Below are 19,682 nucleotides of genomic sequence, written 5' to 3'. Positions count from 1 at the left end.
AATGCTGATAATCTGAGACTTATGGAAACAATAACAATAAGTATAGTTGTGCAGGATAAACATGGAGAAATGCAAATATTACATAACATCCAGAAAGCTACATATAATGTATGTGGGACTTATATAAGGCCTTGTGTTATGTAATGACTAGGGGGGTATATACAGCTGAAACTAGAAGTTTACATGCACTATATAAACAGACACATCTTCATGTTTTTCTCAATATCGGATGTCAACACACACACACCGCGCAGGCGCGGCGGGCGCTATTTTCAAATTATTATTATTTTTTTACAGTTGCTCAATAACATCAAGAATACTTATGAACTGGACACGAAACATGCGATTATGCTGCAGCGCAGGTACCACGGCTGGCGCCTGCCTGCAGAAGCGGTTTTTGTTTTTTTCTTCAGTATGTACAGGCATTCATTATGCAGACTAGGGGGCAGGTCAGTGAGAGATCAGTGACCTGTCAGCAGTCTGCATTATAAATACCTAATCAGGGCACCAAATGAAGACCCCTCACAGGCCGCCCCGGTGCCTGCGCACTGCAGTACTTTGCTCTGCCCTCAACAGGGAAGATAAAATACAATACAATAACATAAAATACAATAGCACTGCCTAAAGTGGTTTTGGAAGATGTTTTTTTCCTAAAGTATTCTTTTGCAGCCTTCTGACTTGACATTGCTTAGTTTGGTGCAAATTCCAATAAAATGAAATTACATGATTCAAAACCTCTTCAGGAAAAAAATTGCTAAAAAAAACTCCTCGTCTGAACATTAAAGCGGATTTCCCATTGGAATTAATTGAATAAGTTTTCCAAGTCGTTTTTGAAGAATGTTTTGGAAAGGATTTAGTGCGAAGCCTTTCAATAGAAGTATCACTGTGCCATTTAAAATAACACTGTATGACCTAAAGAACAAAAAAGTTGGTAATATATAAATTTGTCTCGTTAAAACAAACTGATTATGTTAGAGGGCTACATCTCCAGTTTTAGCAGATCATAGGGTGAATAATTGTTAGGACAGCCAGAAATTAGCTGTAAATGGTGGATGAACCTGTCTGAGAGTACTCGGCACCACAACAGGAGAAGTGTGTTTTCAGTCTCTGATCTAGAAAACTGGTTTGGCAATCAGATCTAGCATAGATCGCTCAGTGCGCATCACTTGCTTTGCTCTGCCTGTGTAAACAGTCAGTCAAGCAACCACTGATAGGTAAAAGTTAACTGATTGGCGGTTGTATTGTGCTGCCGGTCAATCCATCTAAACAAACCATTTGAGTTTTACATTTTTCTGCTCCACATCATCGGTCAGTCCCCTCTCATCTCTGGTAGTTGTAAATGTAGCCCCAGTCAGTTCCACAATCAATCTCCTTCCCCATCTGGCATCAGTAATATCCTCGTTTAATTTACCCTGCAGCTCAGTAGGTAGACGTGCTCGCTGATACACACTTTAAATACCAGGTGCCATTATGCTATGTACATTAATGTAATGATTCTTCAATAGCATATTTTTAATGCATGTTTGTCTATTACAGGTATAATAAATATAATATGCACTGGTAGGACAACCCCAATAAGTAACATCTCCAATGATTTAATTTTTTGCTGAAGTACAACAGTCTGGCTCAATGATACCCCCAGTTCGGGTTGAAATACCAGCAAAAGACCCCACTTTGGTTATGTGAGCCACAATAAGTCGATCTGTGACATCTGGTGCACACTATAGCTTTGGCATCGATTCTATATGAGATCATCCTAGGTATTAGCCGCTTAGTAGCTCTCGCAATTCTTTTACTGCTCTAATAAGGCCAATAATAAAGCAGAAGCGATATGTCTAGTCAAATGGAAAATCCCACTTGAATATTCACTAAGCCCCCCCTAAAGTATTGACTCATTTTCATATCGTGTCAGCTGTGAAACCGGAGTCCAAAAATCTGTCAAATTTTACGTCTCCGTTTCAAAAATAAACAAGACGCCAAAAATCGCATCCAACAGGTTCCTCCGAGGACTTCAACTAATCAAGATTAAGAATGCAATAAGCTAGTAGAAATATCACTAGACGAGGGGTGGAGGTGGGGATTCGGCAGCCTCAACAAGATCCAGAAATGAGGAGGAGGATGATAGGGCAATGACTTCTTTATTTTAATCATTTCTGATCATTCATGGCATAAAGATGCAGGAAGAGATTGCCTATTTCAGATGCTTCTGTTCATCGTGTCAGGCGCCGTCTTAAGTAGCAAATTATGCTAATCCTCCAGCAAGTGATATTGATTTTTATCCCTAAGAATCGATCCTTAATTTGGGTTACATCATTGTCCGAGGCAGTTCCAGACATAGGTAATGCTGTGATGGACGCTCATTACCGAGTCTCCTATGTCCAGTTTTCCGTCTGCTAATGATCATTTGAAATATAAGGAATGTGTTAATCACTTGTTAGGACGTTGTTATCCAGATGGTTGACCCACCTCAAACCTGGACATTAAGAGCTTCACCTGCTGGTGCATTCATTAGAGACAATCGCTGATCTGTTCACCATTCGTTATGGTTTTATGATTACAAGTGGTCATCTGCCTAGCCGGCTGCAATCTGCAACCACCAACACAAAGGTTTACAGGCAGGATGTTTTTATCTTCCACAGAAATGGTTTGAAGATTCATGAGGACAATCTGGATATAGGATGATATAGGGAAGCACTAGTGAGGGTACACTGACCACTATTTATGGCAATGGTACAACTAGGGGATGCTGTGCCATACTGGCTCCGATTCCATCATCATGGTGGAAATTACATTTCTAGAAGTGCTCTTTTTGGTGGTTCTAGTGAAGAAACCCTTTCTGTGACATCCAGTTATTTAATATATTTATTTTGTCAAGTAATTGACCGATCAACATGTGAACTTGGGAATATTTTCAAGAAGTCATGATCTACGGGAGAGGGTTAAATCTCTGGTGGTCAAGGGCAATGATGGGATTAATAAGAACATTCACAGAAGTCTAGTGTAGAAAATAGGTTTCCTGTTACGTCATTGGTAGTCTAGGGTAGTAAGCGGGTTATTATTGTCAACTTTTTGGACGCACGGACGTTAGGAAGAAAGGATACGGATACTTAGTATAAAACCTCCTAAGACCAGCGTGGGCCCTTCTCACCCTTCTCCCTCTGGGAACTTGTGCAGCTGAACAGGCTTTACGTCCGCTCAGGACAGGGTCGGTCATAACAAGTTGGTAAGAACATTGATACAAACACCGAAGAAATATTTTTTTTATTATCCTAAATAATAGCTCCAAGAAAGACATGTTATTTTTTCCATTTCATTATTTATTTTCCCTGTATTTAATAGGACATACCAAGAGGAGGAAAATGAATTGTCCCCTACATGAATGGAGCGATCATGCACATGTGTGATCAGTGGAGGTCCAACCACTGCCCCTCCACCCACCAATCACTAGAACGAGAGTCCTGTGTCCCCTGCATGTGTTGACACCGCTCCAGTCACAGTTTCTGACTGGTGGTCACACTACCGCTGTCTTAAAATTTAATGTACTGGTGGACAAGTATGCGGAATATTCCCCAAGACCTGCATTCTTGTGAGGGTCTCAGCCCTCAGACCACTACCAGTCATACATTTGTTGTCACTAGTGAAACCATGAAGACAGCCACTTTCTATATGGATGTCTCCCTTACTAACCCCTGGGCTTGATGTTAGCTGCCAATACAAAGCTGACATCAACCCCAATACTACTATCCCACTTGCTACCGCAACAGGACAAGTGGGAAGAGCGGAGGCTAAATGGGCATCATATGGAAGTGCCATCTCTGGGGCAGCTGAGAGTTGATGTTTGCAGTCTGGAAGGGGGCCAATATCCATGACCCTTTCCTAGGCTATTAATATCAGCCAGCATCTGTTTGCCTAGCCTTTGCTGGTTATTATAGGGGGGCCCCATGTCATTTTTTGGGGGGTCCTCAATTTTAATAACCAGTAAACGCTAAGTAAGCAGCTGTGAGCTGATGTAAACAGCCTCGGAAGCTCCATGTGTATCACCACCTTCCCAGCTAGAAACATCAGCCAACAGCTGTCCGCTTTCCCTCAGCTGGTTAGCAAAATTTCAGGGGATCCCTGACATTCTGTCCTGTAATTTATTGACTTATTAATTAAATACATGTAGAGTAAGCTACACACGCACTGCACTAATTATATATGTCACTTACGTATTTCTATCTATGGTATCTGTCTATTTCTATCTATATATGTACTGAAGAATATTTACTTTGAAAACTATCTTTAAATGACATAGAGAATTACTCTATGTAAAAGCTAATGTTAAAAGCGCATTGCATACGGATTGAACACGCATGTCGTTTGGATGTCAGGTAGATGCTATGTGAGAAAAATCGCAATGTGCTCGCATGAAAATCGCATGACACTTGTTCAACTTTTCAGAGACAGCATCGGACCAATGTTGAGCCCTTAAAGTGAGTTTTTCCATTAAAGGGACTCTGTCACCTGAATTTGGAGGGAACAATTTTCAGTCATATGGGCGGGGTTTTCGGGTGTTTGATTCACCCTTTCCTTACCCGCTGGCTGCATGCTGGCTGCAATATTGGATTGAAGTTCATTCTCTGTCCTCCGTAGTACATGCCTGCACAAGGCAATCTTACCATACGCAGGCGTGTACTATGGAGGACAGAGAATGAACTTCAATCCAATATTGCAGCCAGCATGCAGCCAGCGGTTAAGGAAAGGGTGAATCAAACACCCGAAAACCCCGCCCATATGACTGATAATTGTTCCCTCCAAATTCAGGTGACAGGGTCCCTTTAAAGCCATTTCTAAATTACCTACAAAATGTGCCATAAATTAGCATAGGCAACTTTTGGAAAAATAGGGCCACGCAGACCCAACAAAGGGAGTGACGGCCGCATATAGGAAAAGATGGTCTAAATGCATTAGCTTAAGATATTTTTTTCATACATTTTGTCTCTTAACCTTACAAAACACAGTTCATAGCAGGAGACACATACCTACAGCATGAATCGTCCCTGCAGAGGAAGGGGTTAAAGTAAACAAAATGTAAATATTGAACATCCATCATGTCTGTAGCTGCTCATTTAATGTATTTACATAAATTCACGGTCAGATTGTGATTAAAGCATTAACATAAAAATGAAATGTGTTAACACTTGAGCAGTCGTTTTCTTTGTCCCCTCCATCATTAAGTGATCAGTAGGTGCTAAAAATAATAATCCTGTATATAGGGAATGTGCATTTGATGAGGCTTCGGAGCGTGGATCAGGGTGGGATTGCAGAGCACGGAGCCGCCATGTGAGCGCACTGCACCTGTGTGGCTCCGTGTACTTTGATGTTTTCAAGGTGCCAAATCTGATCTGGAAAATACTATTTGGCACGTGTTTATTTTTTTATGGCCATTGCAGTTCATATGTTAACAATATGTACAGAAATAATAGCTGGATGTTGTTGGGGGGCCAAGCGATGGAAATTGTGTAATGTTAGGTATGGCTGTGATTTAAAGCAGGTTTGATGTATTTCTGGACGTTCCTGGGAATACATCCCCTTTGCAGATGTCGATAAAGGGAATATTTTAATATCTATATAAACCTGGCTACATGACATACCTATCATTGAGCATTGGGACATGCAGCGAATCGAGGGACCAAGGGGACGTCAACGTGATAAAATTCCAAGATCTTCGTCATGATATGTAGGTTGCAGGGGGTATATATGAACAAAATGCATAGTAGACAGACAACTGACAATCAGTGGTAAGGGCAGGATAACACAGATCAGTTGACTAGGAGGCACGAGACACTGTAGTCCTGTAGTGATCATCTCCTGCTGATAAAATATTTATTTTATTGAAACGGCAAAACACAACCTAGTAAGTGACACATCATTGCAATCAGGGTATCTGCCCCTACATCTTGCTGCTCTCGAATTACATAGCACAAACCTGTTGACAGATTCTCTTCAAGAGAGGAGAAACGTGTCGGGGTGTTGAATTTCGGATTATTTTGCCATTATTACCCTATCTTCAGTTCTTGGTTACTTGTGTATATTGTTTAGTATCTGAGAAGAGAGGGGTGCACTACGCTACAGAGTATTAGGCAAGTTATTTATACTTCTAATTTTTACCCCACTAGTGCTCATAGTCTCCAACCCTAGTGCTTATTATTATTATTATTATTATTATTCATTTTTATAGCGCCATTTATTCCATAGCGCTTTACATGTGAAATACGGGGCAAATATAGACAAATACATTAAACATGAGCAAAAACAAGGCACACGGGTACATATGAAGGGAGGACCCTGCCCGCGAGGGTCACAGTCTGCAGGGGATGGGTGATGATACACTAGGAGAGGGCAGAGCTGGTTGTGCGGTGGTTCAGTAGGTTCAGGATCACTGCAGGCTGTAGGCTTGTCGGAAGAGGTGAGTCTTCAGGTTCTTTTTGAAAGTTTCTATGGTAGGCGAGAGTCTGATGTGCTGGGGTAGAGAGTTCCAGAGTATGGGGGAAGCACGGGAGAAGTCTTGGATGCGGTTGTGGGAAGAAGAGATGAGAGGGGAGTAGAGAAGGAGGTCTTGAGAGGATCGGAGGTTGCGTGTTGGTAGGTACTGGGAGATCATGTCACAGATGTATGGAGGAGATAGGTTGTGGATGGCTTTGTAGGTCATTGTGAGGGTTTTGAACTGGAGTCTCTGGGCGATAGGAAGCCAGTGAAGGGCTTGGCATAGGGCTTGGCGGACCTAATAATATTACCTGGTGGTCAGGAGTAATTTGCAGTAATTCATCTTTTGCACATGCACTATTTTTCCTATGCAGCACTATGGTGGCTTCCTTTGTGCAAGTATCCAAATTTTATGTAATGTTTTGATTATTATTAATAACTAGATGGTAGCCCGATTCTAACGCATCGGGTATTCTAGAATATGTATGTAGTTTATTTATGAAGATTTTAGAATAATACATTGGATACACAGGATTCGGCCAACCGCGACCAATTAGCGAAGCGTGGTTCAAATCCCGTGCCAATTCACTGCCGGACTGCGCCTGTTGCTGATTGTTTGTGGCCGGCCACGTGGTATATAGCACAGCCACGTAGTATATAACAGCCCACGTAGTAAATAGCACAGCCACATAGTATATTGCACAGCCACGTATATTGCACAGCCACGTAGTACATAGCAGAGCCACGTAGTATATAGCACAGCCACGTAGTATATAGCAAAGCCCACGGAGTATATAGCACAGCCCACGTAGTATATAACACAGCCCACGGAGTATATAACACAGCCCACGGAGTATATAGCACAGCCACGTAGTATATAGCACAGCCCATGGAGTGTATAACAGCCCACATAGAATATAGCACAGCCACGTAGTTTATAACAACCCACGTAGTATATAACAGCCCACGCACGCAGTATATAACACAGGCCACGTAGTGTATAACACAGGCCACGTAATGTATAACACAGGCCACGTAGTGTATAACACAGGCCACGTAGTGTATAACACAGGCCACGTAGTGTATAGCACAGCCTACGTAGTATAATGCACATCCCACATAGTAAATTGCACAGCCCACGCAGTATATTGCACAGCCCACATAGTATATTGCACAGCCCACGTAGTATATTGCACAGCCCACGCAGTATATTGCACAGCCCACGCAGTATATTGCACAGCCCACGCAGTATATTGCACAGCCCATGCAGTATATAACACAGCCCACGCAGTATATTGCACAGGCCACGTAGTACATTGCACAGCCCACATAGTATATTGCACAGCCCACGTAGTATATTGCACAGCCCACGTAGTACATTGCACAGCCCACGTAGTATATAACACAGCCCAGGTAGTATATTGCACAGCCCATGTAGTATATTGCACAGCCCACGTAGTATATTGCACAGCCCACATAGTATATTGCACAGCCCACATAGTATATTGCACAGCCCACATAGTATATAACACAGCCCACGCAGTATATTGCACAGCCCATGCAGTATATTGCACAGCCCACGCAGTATATTGCACAGCCCACGTAGTATATTGCACAGCCCACATAGTACATTGCACAGCCCACATAGTACATTGCACAGCCCACGTAGTATATAGCAATGTGGGCATCATATGCCTGTTAAAAATAAGAATTAAAATAAAAAATAGTTATATACTCACCTTTCATTGGCCCCCGGATCCAGGCGAAGCGTTTACCATACCGATGCTCCTCACGCGCTCCGGTCTCAGGAGTGCATTGCGGTCTCGCGAGATGATGACGTAGCGGTCTCGCGAGACCGTACGTCATCATCTCGTGAGATCGCAATGCATGGAGTGGTCACCGGAGCATCGCGAGGAGCTGGAAAGGCCTGTTCTGGACCCGAGGGGCCGACGGATGGTGAGTATATAACTATTTTTTATTTTTTTTATTATTTTTAACATTAGATCTTTTTACTATTGATGCTGCATAGGCAGCATCAATAGTAAAAAGTTGGTCACACAGGGTTAATAGCAGCGTTAACGGAGTGCGTTACACCACGGCATAACGGGGTCCTCTAACGCTGCCATTAACCCTGTGTGAGCGGGGAATATGGAGCGGGCACTGACTGCGGGGAGTAAGGAGTGGCCATTTTGCCGCCGGACTGTGCCCGTCGCTGATTGGTCGTGGCTGTTTTGCCGTGACCAATCAGCGACTTGGGATTTCCGTTACAGACAGACAGACAGAAAGACGGAAGTGACCCTTAGACAATTATATAGTAGAAGATCAGTTTGTATATATTAATTGTAACAACTCTGCTGGCATCACGGCATGGCCTCTCATCTCTCACACTATCTTACCCAGGCCATGATGTGGTTTCTGTTTCATGCCAGCTCCATATTCTGTGTCTCTGCTCTCTGCATGCTTCCTCGCTGTGTGCATAGGGGGGCGGCGCCTGAACTCTCTGGTTCTTATAGGAATCAGGTGCATCTGTCTAATCTGATCCTGACCAATTGCCAAGAGGCCTCCAGTATTTAGTGCAGCTACACTCAGTGGACTGGGCCTGTGCAATGTGTTAGCTCAGTTTGTGTTTTGCTTCTGAGTTTGCCAGGCCTTGCTCTGAGTTACTCCCTCTCTGGAGGCTTTTCTCTGTGTTATTGCCTTGATCTTGTTGTGCGCCCTCCAGGAGGCAGTATATCCTGGTCCCTGTGTCTTTGTCTTTGTTTCTTGTCTTGTTCCATTTCCTTGTCTGAACTTAGTCTTATCTCGGTCTCATTGTCTGTGGCTTCCTTCCCTGCTGTGTCTTTCCTCGTGTTCTCAGTCTGCTTACACTCTGCACTCTTGCGGCTCTGCCTGCTCTGTACCTTTGTGGCTTTACCTCTGCTCCGCACTCCTGCGGTTCTGCTCCTTTCTACTCTGCTTATCTTCTGCTGCTGCAGTAATCTCTTGCTGCAGTTCCTCTCCGCATTCCTTGCGGTTCTGCTCTGCTTTGCTGCTGCAGAAACCTCTTGCTGCAGCTCCTCTCCACATTCCTTGTGGCTCTGCTCTGCTTAGCTTCTGTAGCTGCAGTAATCTCTAGCTGCAGCTCCTCTCCACATTCCTTGTGGCTCCGCTCTGCTTAGCTTCTGCAGCTGCAGTAATCTCTTGCTGCAGCTCCTCTCCACATTCCTTGTGGCTCCGCTCTGCTTAGCTTCTGCTGCTGCAGTAATCTCTTGCTGCAGCTCCTCTCCATATTCCTTGTGGTTCTGCTCTGCTTAGCTTTTATTGCTGCCCTATCTCTTGCTGCTCTACCGCTCCTATCCGCAGCCTTGCGGTTCTCTTCCTGTCTGAACAGGTCCCAACCTGTTCCTTAATTCTCCTTTCCTTCTGGCTTGTTTCCGTACCTGCATCTCCTGTGTGAACAGGTCCCAACCTGTTCCTTCATACCTCATTCCTTTCTGCTTGTTTCCTTTCCTGCACCTCCTGTGTGAACAGGTCCCTACCTGTTCCTCCATACTTCTTATCCGTTCCTGCACCTCCTGTGTGAACAGGTCTCTACCTGTTCCTCCATACTACATATCCGTACCTGCACCCCCAGTGTGAACAGGTCCCTACCTGTTCCTTCATACACCACATCAACCAGCCCTGTGTTCTCTGCCGTGTCTCTGCCAGCTCTATGTTCTCTGCCGTGTCTCTGCCAGCCCTGTGTTCTCTGCCGTGTCTCTGCCAGCCCTGTGTTCTCTGCCGTGTCTCTGCCAGCCCTGTGTTCTCTGCCGTGTCTTTGCCATCCCTGTGTTCTCTGCTGTGCCTGCCAGCCCTGTGTTCTCTGCCGTGTCTCTGCCAGCCCTGTGTCTCAGCCGTGCCAGCCTACTCATCTGAGTTTCTGCCGTGCTCTTCTGCCAGTCCTGCCTGATGCCCGCACCAATCCTGGTGTTCCTGTCTCCCAAGTGGGATCAGCAGCCACAGCCAGACACCACCCTGGAGTAGCACCTGGCAGCTGCCTGCTGCACAAGCCTGACCTCACCATCAGAGGCTCCAGTGAAAACCCAGGCAGCTGTCATAGTCACGCCCTTCCAGGGTAGTCTGGTTTGTGGCACAGTGGGGCCACAAACCCCCCGAGCTCACGCCTACCAGTCAGGGCGCAAGCGTGACATTAATGTTGTCCGAACTAAAATGTATCCATAAAAATTGGAAGAGTGTAAGCTGGTCAGGGCAAAATCTCATCTTCAGGATAGGGGATAATAAGAAGATGACAAGAACATAGTTGTGCCCAGGGCCGGACTGGCCATCTGGCAATTCTGGCAAATGCCAGAAGGGCATGTGAGGACATGGGCTGCCTTGTCTGCTACGTTGTTAACAGAATCGGGGTTCTCAAGATACCCATACTGTTAAGAGTTGTGATGGAGCACAAAGTTGCTGACTGAGTCACTTACCCCAGCTGGCCACAGGTATCTTTAGAAATACTGGTCTTGTAAAAAAAATGTCCTTTCCTCCATCCAGGGTAATATTATTAATATATCCCATCTGGTTCATGGGGACAGGGACAACATGAGCCTGTGTGATTTCAAATGCCAGGGCTTAATTTCAGCCCCAGTCCGTACCTGGTTGTGCCTCTATATGTCACTAGTGCAGCCACACTTAGAAAACTGAGTACAATTTTGGGCTCCAGTGCATAGGAAGGATGGAGCTGAACTAGAGCGGGTGCAGAAAAGAGCGACCAAGGGTATTAAAACCCCCAAAAATGGTCTGAGCAAAATGGTTGGCAGCTTTCCAGAATTGTTGGTAAACAACTTTGTTTCAAGCATGTGAAGCTTTTTCAAAATTACCTGTGGCAAGTAACAGGGCAATGTGAAAATCAAACCTAACACCAGATAAAATGGGGAGACGACTCAATCTTTGCATTGTGTGTCTGTGTGTGCCACACTAAGCATGGAGAACAGAAAGAGAACTGTATGAGGACTTGAGAACTAAAATTGTTGACCAATGTCAACAATTTCAAGGTTACAAGTCAATCTCCAGAGATCTTGATGTTCTTTTGTCCACAGTGCGCAACATAATCAAGAACTTTACAACCGACTACACAGGGACGCGGCGCCGGCGGTTGCTGAAGCCGGACACATCTCCCCTGGAGGGAGCGGACACCTGCGCTGAGGCGGGAGCGCTGTGGAACGCTGAGGTACAGGTGCTGGGTCCGGAGCGGCGGGCGGCACCCGGGAAACAGCAGCCATTACTGCAGCGTGCTCTCCAGCAGCAAGGAGAGCGGCGCTAATATTAGAGGCGCTGCCGAACGCCAATTACCGGTGGAGGAGTCCCTGAGTATCCGGGGAGCGGTGGGCACCAGTCGCACAGCGAGGAAGCCACAGAATGACGCGCAAGAGGCAGAAGGAGGTCGGGATGGCGGGCAGCACGCGCTCCCAGGATGGTGCCGACAGCGCTGTGGAAGAGGCGGCAAAAGCAAGCGCTGCCTATCAGAAGCGGCTGGAGGTGATCGCCAGACTGGAGCAATTTGCCAGGACAGAAGGTGCAGTACAGCTGATGCAGGGAGCCGGTGGAGAGGGGTCAGGAGGTGCGGCGGACTCAGGGGAACAGGTGTGTGAGCAGGCTGGGGCACAGGCAGAGGGGAGGATGAGCGGATCCCCCATGACACCCAGCAATGTTCCAGTTATGGGAAATGCCCCACTGACTGAGTTAGCTGAGCTGACCCCGAAATATGCTGCTCAAATGGGGAATGTGTGTGCTGATGAAACTGGGGAGCCGACCCTGAAGGATATCTTTTCTGCGGTCATGTTCTGTAAGTCTGCTTTGACAACCCTAACTGTCCAGGTGGATGACCTTAGGGGGGAAGTTGCCTCTTTTCGCTCAGCTATGCATAAGATGGAGGGGAGAGTTGAATTGTTGGAGGAACGTGTGGGAGGAGCGGAGGATCAGATTGCTGAACTGGCAAAGAGAGAGAAAAAATATGTCCAGCGCATAGCGGAGTTGGAGCTTAAAACTGACGATTTGGAGAATCGTTCGCGCAGGAACAACTTGAGAATTATTGGTGTGCCTGAAAAGACAGAAGGAAATAACCCCACTGAGTTTATAGAGACATGGCTGAAAACTAAGGTTGGAGGGGACAGTCTCACTAAACTTTTTGCGGTCGAAAGAGCTCACCGGGTGCCGTCCAGACCTCTGCCCCCTGGCTCCGCCCCACTGACCTTTCTAGCTAAAATCCTGAATTACAGAGACCGGGATATTCTGCTAAGGAGGGCCAGGAATATGGAGGTACTGTCTATTGACGGCAACCGAGTATCTATATATCCTGATTATTCTACAATTGTACAGAAGCTCAGGATGAAGTTTGGAGAGGCTAAAAGACGCTTACGTGAACTGGGCCTGGTTTATTCTATGCTGTATCCGGCTAAATTACGTGTGGTGGCCATGGACAAGGTCCACTTTTTTCAAAATCCTGAGGAAGTATCACATTGGCTGGACTTGAATGCAAAACGTATTGGAGCAGAAAAGACCCGCTGAGGAGGGTCAAATGTGGTCTTCTGGCTATTGTGATAGGTTGAGGGGAGAAAAATCGAGTTGATGGTTAATACTGATTTGCTACTAAAAGAATTTGATGTATGGTTCTTAGGCGCTAAGGTTGTGTTCGGCGGCGCAAATGTTTATATATCCTGTTTCTAAAGGGCGGGGGGAGGAACGACTGGAAGATAGAGGGAAATCTACTGTTGGTTGGTATCGGCTTCTGAGCCACTGCTGGGATAGCAACAGCGCGTTCCCCTTTCTCATACAGAAAGGGAGTAGGAGATTGTACGTTGTCTGTTATAACGTTTTGGGGGAGGAAGTTATTGAGGGAAGGGTAGGGTTAGGGGTTATTTTGTAATAATGAGGGCTTGGGGGGGAGGTTTGGGTAAGAGGGCCCAGTTTAGGGGGGTAAAGAAGACCAATGGAAAGAGGAAGAGATGGTTAACTATTATGCAAAATGATGGGAGATAGAGTTAAAATTTTGAGCTGGAATATTAGAGGTCTATCCAATGATACAAAACGTAAGGCTATTTTGCAATATATTGTAAAACAGAGACCCTCGCTGGTGTGCCTTCAAGAAACTCACTTAGTAAAAGAAAAAACGGGTATATTGCATAAAAGATGGGTGAGGAAGGCTTACCATGCGACATTCTCGGCCTATGCTAGGGGAGTGTCAATCCTTGTGCATACAAGTGTTCCGTTCAAGGAGGTGGAGGTGGTAATAGATAGTGATGGACAGTATGTATTTCTTGTGTGTAAGGTGTTCGCTAGACTGATATGTGTCGTGTCAGTGTATATTCCTCCACCGTTCTCGGGGGAAAAAACTACAGGAAATCCTAAATTTATCTGGCAGGTGGGGAGGAGTCCCGTTGCTCATAGTGGGGGATGTTGGCAATGTCGTTGACGATCATTGGGATAGGGGGCAGCATGCTATGTTGAGGAAGGAGGGGAATTTGACAGCGTTCGGTAGTTATTTGAAAGAAGTGGCATGGAAAGACTTGTGGAGAGTGCGTAATACTGATACATACTGTTTCTTATGCTGTTCGGCGACATGTGGCTCTCTATCTCGTATTGACAGAGATTGTGATAAAAAGTTGCAAATATTATAGTATGTATGTATTGTCTTTTTTTTTTTTTGTTGTTTTCTCTTCTTTCCAGGAGTAGTGTTTGGTCGGAGATGGGTCTTTAGAGGGGAGGGGGGAGGGGAGGGGGAAGGGTTGTTTCTTTTAAAACAAAAACACAAATGTACCTTGTTTATTTGTATGGATACTGTTGTATTTGGTATGTACAATAAAAAATATCTGATTAAAAAAAAAAGAACTTTACAACCAATGGCACTGTAAGTAATCTCTCTGGATGTAGACGATAGAGAAAAATTGATTAAAGGTTGCAATGCAGGATAATCCAAATGATGGATAAGCAGCCCCAATCAAGTTCTAAAGAAATTCAAGCTGCCCTGCAGAATCAGGGGGCATCAGTATCAGTGGGAACAATCAGTAGACATTTGAATGAAAAGAAACTCTATGGTAGGAGACCCAGAAGAACCTCACTTCTAACACAGAGACATAAAAAAGCTAGACTGCACTTTTCCAAAATGCACATGAGTAATCTGAAATCCTTCTGGGAAAATGTCCTGTGGACAGATAAGATTAAGATAGAGCTTTTTGGTAAATCACATCATTCTACAGTTTACGGAAAATGGAATGAGACATGCAAAGAAAAGAACACAGTACCTACAGTCAAATATGGTGGAAGTTCAAAGATGTTTGTTTTACTGCCTCTGGCACTGGGTGACTTTGACCGTGTGCTAGGCATCATGAAATCTGAAGATTACCAAAGGATTTTGGGTCATAATATAGTGCCCAGCGTCAGAAAGCTGGGTTTGTGTTCTAGGTCATGGGTCTTCCAGCAGAACAATGACTTCAAAAAGCACCCAGAAATGGATGGAAACAAAGCTCTGGAGCATTCTGCAATGGCCAGCAATTAATCTGCATCTAAATCCCATTGAACACCTGTGGAGGGGAGAAGGCGCCTTCAAATATCAGAGACCTGGAGCAGTTTGCAAAAGAAGAGTGGCCAAAATTCCATTTGAGAGGTGTAAGAAGCTGGTTGATGGTTATAGGAAGCGATTGATTGCAGTTATTTATTCCAGTGAGTGTGCAACCAAATATTAAGTTGAGGGTGGCAACAATTTTGTCTGGCCCATTTTTGGGGTTTTGTGTGAAATTATATCAAATCTGCCTTTTTTTCCCTCACTTTTTTTTGTGTTGTTCCAATACACAAAGGAAATAAACATGTCTATAACAAAACAAGCAATTGCAATAATTGTTTTTCTGGAACAACTACAAGGGTGCTAACACTTATATATATATTAATGTGTTTTTATATCTACATACAGTATGGTATGATGTTATTTTCTTAGCTAAAACCAACATCAATATCAAGTCCGTTGGCACACAGGAGCCTGTCACTGTACACCTAGGGCAATACGAGTTACACAGTCACAATTTTTATCAATTTGGACACCCCCTCTATTTATGGAAGACACTATAGGGCTAAAAAAAAAATGAGACCTGTTTCTTTTTCTTACAGCTCATTCGGTTCAGCTTATTTCTGCCTTCTGATTGCCTGGTTGTCCGCTGCTTAGAATTTCAAATGAAAGCCGTGCAATCCATTGAATATAAATCAGCTGCAAACAGGACGCGAAAATAAGCAGGTGATTTTCAATCTCTGCCTAAGAAGGGAAGGAATCGGTTGTCCCTTTTCTCCTGTGACTGATGAAATGTTTGACACATGGATCAGACGGTACGTATCTACACTGCTGTATTGTGATGAGCGTGGAGTACAAACAGCGGTAGTGATGCCCAAACACAGCTCAGCCACGGGCACTGTAACCAGCGGTGAGTCCTGTCTTAATCAGCCCTGGTCTAAGGAAAAACTTCATATTATTCTGAATTGGAGACCTTTACTGTACAATAAGCACACAAACACAATATATGGAAATACAGTGATGTATTAAAGTTTGTGAACCCTTCAGAATTTTCCATATTTCTGCATAGATTTGACCTAACACTACGTCAGATTTTCACACAAGTCCTAAAAAAAATAGAAAAAAACAAATCAAATAAATGAGTAAATAATATTAGAATCTAAATGCAAAATAAGATCCAATATTGTAAGTCTATGAGTGGCAAAAGTCTGTGAACTTTTAGGATTAGCAGATGATTTCAAGGGGAAATTAGAGTCTGGCCTTTTCAATCAATAGAATGACAATCGAGTGTGAGTGGGTAACTTGTTTTATTTAAAGAACAGAGATCTATCAAAGTCTGATCTTCAAAACACAAGTTTGTGGACGTGTACCACGGCAGGAGATTTCTGACAACCTCAGTAGAGCTGTTGATGCTCATCAGACAGAGAAAGGCTACAGTCAGACAGACTGTGCACAAATGGTGCAAAATTCAACACCATTATTACCCCCCTCCACATCTCTAGGAGTCATTGACCAACAAGATCAATCCAAGAGCAAATGTATATAATTTTCTACATAAGTAACAAAGGAACCCAAGGTCACCTCTAAGCAACTAAAGGCTTCTCTCACATTAGCTAATGTTAAAGCTGCTGCTACCCAAAAAGAACAAAGATCAATGGGACAAGACAGAAGGCTATTGGAAAAATATTTTGTCGACGAAACAGACTAAATTAGAGACTTTTGGTTTAAATGAAAAGTATTATGTTTGGAGAAAGACAAACCACCTACTCTGTATTACAGCATAAAAAACCTCAAAACTTCTATAGCACGCAATGGTGGTAATATCATGGTTTGGGCCTGTTTTCTGCATCTTGGCCAGGACGGCTGCCATCATTGATGGAACAATGAATTCTGAATTCTCTCAGTAAATTCTAAAGTAGAAGGTCAGGACCTCTGTCCATGAGGTGAATCTCAAGAGAATGTGGGTCATGAAGCAAGTCAACGACACAAAGAACACAAGTTGTTCTGTAAAAAAAAGGTTAAATATGAATAAAATTAAAGTTTTGGAGTTGCAATGTCAAAGTCTTGACCTTAATGCTATAGAGATTTTGTGGAAGGACCTGAAGTGTGCACTTGAACAAATCATCAAGATCTGCAGATGGCAGCTCCCTTTAGCAAATGCTGACCAATGATGTCCCACATGTTCATGATGGGAACATGTCTGGAGACTCTGTAGGCTATGGTTGAACGTTTTACTGGGTGGTTTGGTGCACACCTGTAATCCTAGCTACTATGGGAGGCTTGGGCTGTGGGACCACTGGAGCTTGTCAGTTCTGGTCCATCCTGTGCTATGTGGATCAGGGGTCTTCTCTGTCCTCAGCATCAATATGGTGACTCTGTGCCAGCTGCTGGGAGACACTATGGTTGAACGTTTAGTCTACAGACTGCTCATAGTGGCACCAGCAACATGAGGTTTAGAGTTGTTATGTTGAAAAATGGCTAATGGGACACTTTGGAGAAAAGGTTGTAGCGCTGGTTCAATGTAAGGGTGAGAAGACTGTACTATTCCCTACATAAATACGTGTATAACCTCTAAATTTTTTTAGTTACATAGGGAGACTATTGGGTACGGATGTCACTGCATACCTACATTCGAGGTACACATCAGGAGATCATCTCAACGTATACCTCCTACAGACATTGTGATAAAAAAAAGCAGTGCCGAAAGACCCTTACCTGCAATTGTCAGTAAACTTGTAATGTGAGAAGTATAATTGCAATGTGTAAATTTATCTACTCCCCAAAGCAATAACATAAAAATACATATCCAGTTGAGATCTCCCGCCTGGTCACTTCACAGTAAACCGCACAAGTAGAAAAGGTTTGTTACATTACCTTTAATGAAAGTCTGTTGATTCTTCAGGCCGTACATAAGGTGCTGACGCAAGTTGAAGAAAGTCTCACTGAGAACATCTATTTGTCTTATTCTCTTACAGACGTCAGTGGTCAGATGAATTGTCGGCAGAAGACACAAGGGATGATTCCTGGAAAAGACAAAAAGAAAATGATGCTGTTGACCTTTTTGTTAATAACATATATATATATATATATATATATATATATATATATATATATATATATATATATATATATATATATATATATATATATATAAAACTTGAAATGTAATCCAACATGTCCACCTGTTCTCTGCTTTGCTATTCAGGGTGATCACAAGAAATAAAAAGTTGATTAACTCTACTGTACATACTGACATCAATGACAATAATTTGCTTTTTCTGATCAGGAGTTACAGACTTTATTTTATTTACATGTACACTTACAATAGTGCAGGCCTCAAAGCTGAAATCTCCAGATGCGACTTATTCGCCCAGCATTCCTGAGGCCCGCCACTGTTCCCTCTCGCTCTTACCCCATCGGCCTCTTCCTCTTATGAGATAATGAGACATGAATTCCAATGCCTACTCCGAGCCATAGGCCCTGGACAGTCCAGGGAGTTGCGCTAGGCTTCCGATGAACCGTCCTGCTGTTTGGCAGCTTGGTATTATTAGGGCCCATCGCAGAGTTATGTCAACGGAACTTGAATCTTTCACTAACTCTGTCAGAAACTCCCTACCAGTATGTGGGCTTTTCCCAAACCATTTCATTGTATCTTACCCAGTGTGTACTAAGTATATCTCTACAGCCTTCCACTGGATCCCTTATTGGACAGCCCTCCTCAATCCCTGGGGACGGTCTTGTGGCCAAACCTCCAGGAAACCGAAACACAAACAGGCCAAAAGGACACAATATACTTCTATACAGTACATATAACATATGCAAACAAAACACTTTTATTAAATTCAACCCACTTGCCACAACGTCTTTTTGAGCTACTGCTCATCCTCTTACATATGTACACAGTGACTCCACCAGCAGAATAGTGAGTGCAGCTCTGGGGTATAATACAGGATGTAACTCAGGATAAGTACAGGAGCGGTAATGTAATGTATGTACACAGTGACTCCACCAGCAGAATAGTGAGTGCAGCTCTGGGGTATAATACAGGATGTAACTCGGGATCAGTACAGGATCAGTAATGTAATGTATGTACACAGTGACTGCACCAGCAGAATAGTGAGTGCAGCTCTGGAGTATAATACAGGATGTAACTCAGGATCAGTACAGGATCAGTAATGTAATGTATGTACACAGTGACTGCACCAGCAGAATAGTGTATGCAGCTCTGGAGTATAATACAGGATGTAACTCAGCATCAGTACAGGATCAGTAATGTAATGTATGTACACAGTGACTGCACCAGCAGAATAGTGCATGCAGCTCTGGAGTATAATACAGGATGCAACTCAGGGTCAGTACAGGATCAGTAATATCATGTATGTACACAAGTGACTGCACCAGCAGAATAGTGAGTACAGCTCTGGAGTATAATACAGGATGCAACTCAGGATAAGTACAGGATCAGTAATGTCATGTATGTACACAGTGACTGCACCAGCAGAATAGTGCATGCAGCTCTGGAGTATAATACAGGATGTAACTCAGGGTCAGTACAGGATCAGTAATGTAATGTATGTACACAGTGACTGCAACAGAAAAATAGTGAGTGCAGCTCTGGACTATAATACAAGATAAAAAAACACCAGTATACAGGCAGAGATGCTTACCTGTCCAAGGCCTCCAACAATTGCACTAACCA

At 43.8% G+C, this 19,682-nt stretch overlaps 1 long non-coding RNA gene across 3 annotated transcripts in view; it reads right to left on the bottom strand.

The window, feature by feature from the left end:
• Positions 1 to 19,682, bottom strand: part of LOC143807220 (uncharacterized) — an 852,709-nt gene that overhangs the window by 204,589 nt on the left and 628,438 nt on the right. For all 3 annotated transcript variants that reach the window (XR_013221675.1, XR_013221676.1, XR_013221674.1), the window contains one exon: positions 17,858 to 18,006. This is a non-coding gene — a long non-coding RNA (uncharacterized LOC143807220). The remainder of the gene's footprint in view (positions 1 to 17,857; positions 18,007 to 19,682) is intronic.

This window comes from Ranitomeya variabilis, chromosome 2 (assembly GCF_051348905.1).
Source record: "Ranitomeya variabilis isolate aRanVar5 chromosome 2, aRanVar5.hap1, whole genome shotgun sequence".
Taxonomy (NCBI): domain Eukaryota; kingdom Metazoa; phylum Chordata; class Amphibia; order Anura; family Dendrobatidae; genus Ranitomeya; species Ranitomeya variabilis.
The sequence above is the reverse complement of the archived record's forward strand: the minus strand, read 5'-3'. Positions and strand labels throughout refer to the sequence as shown.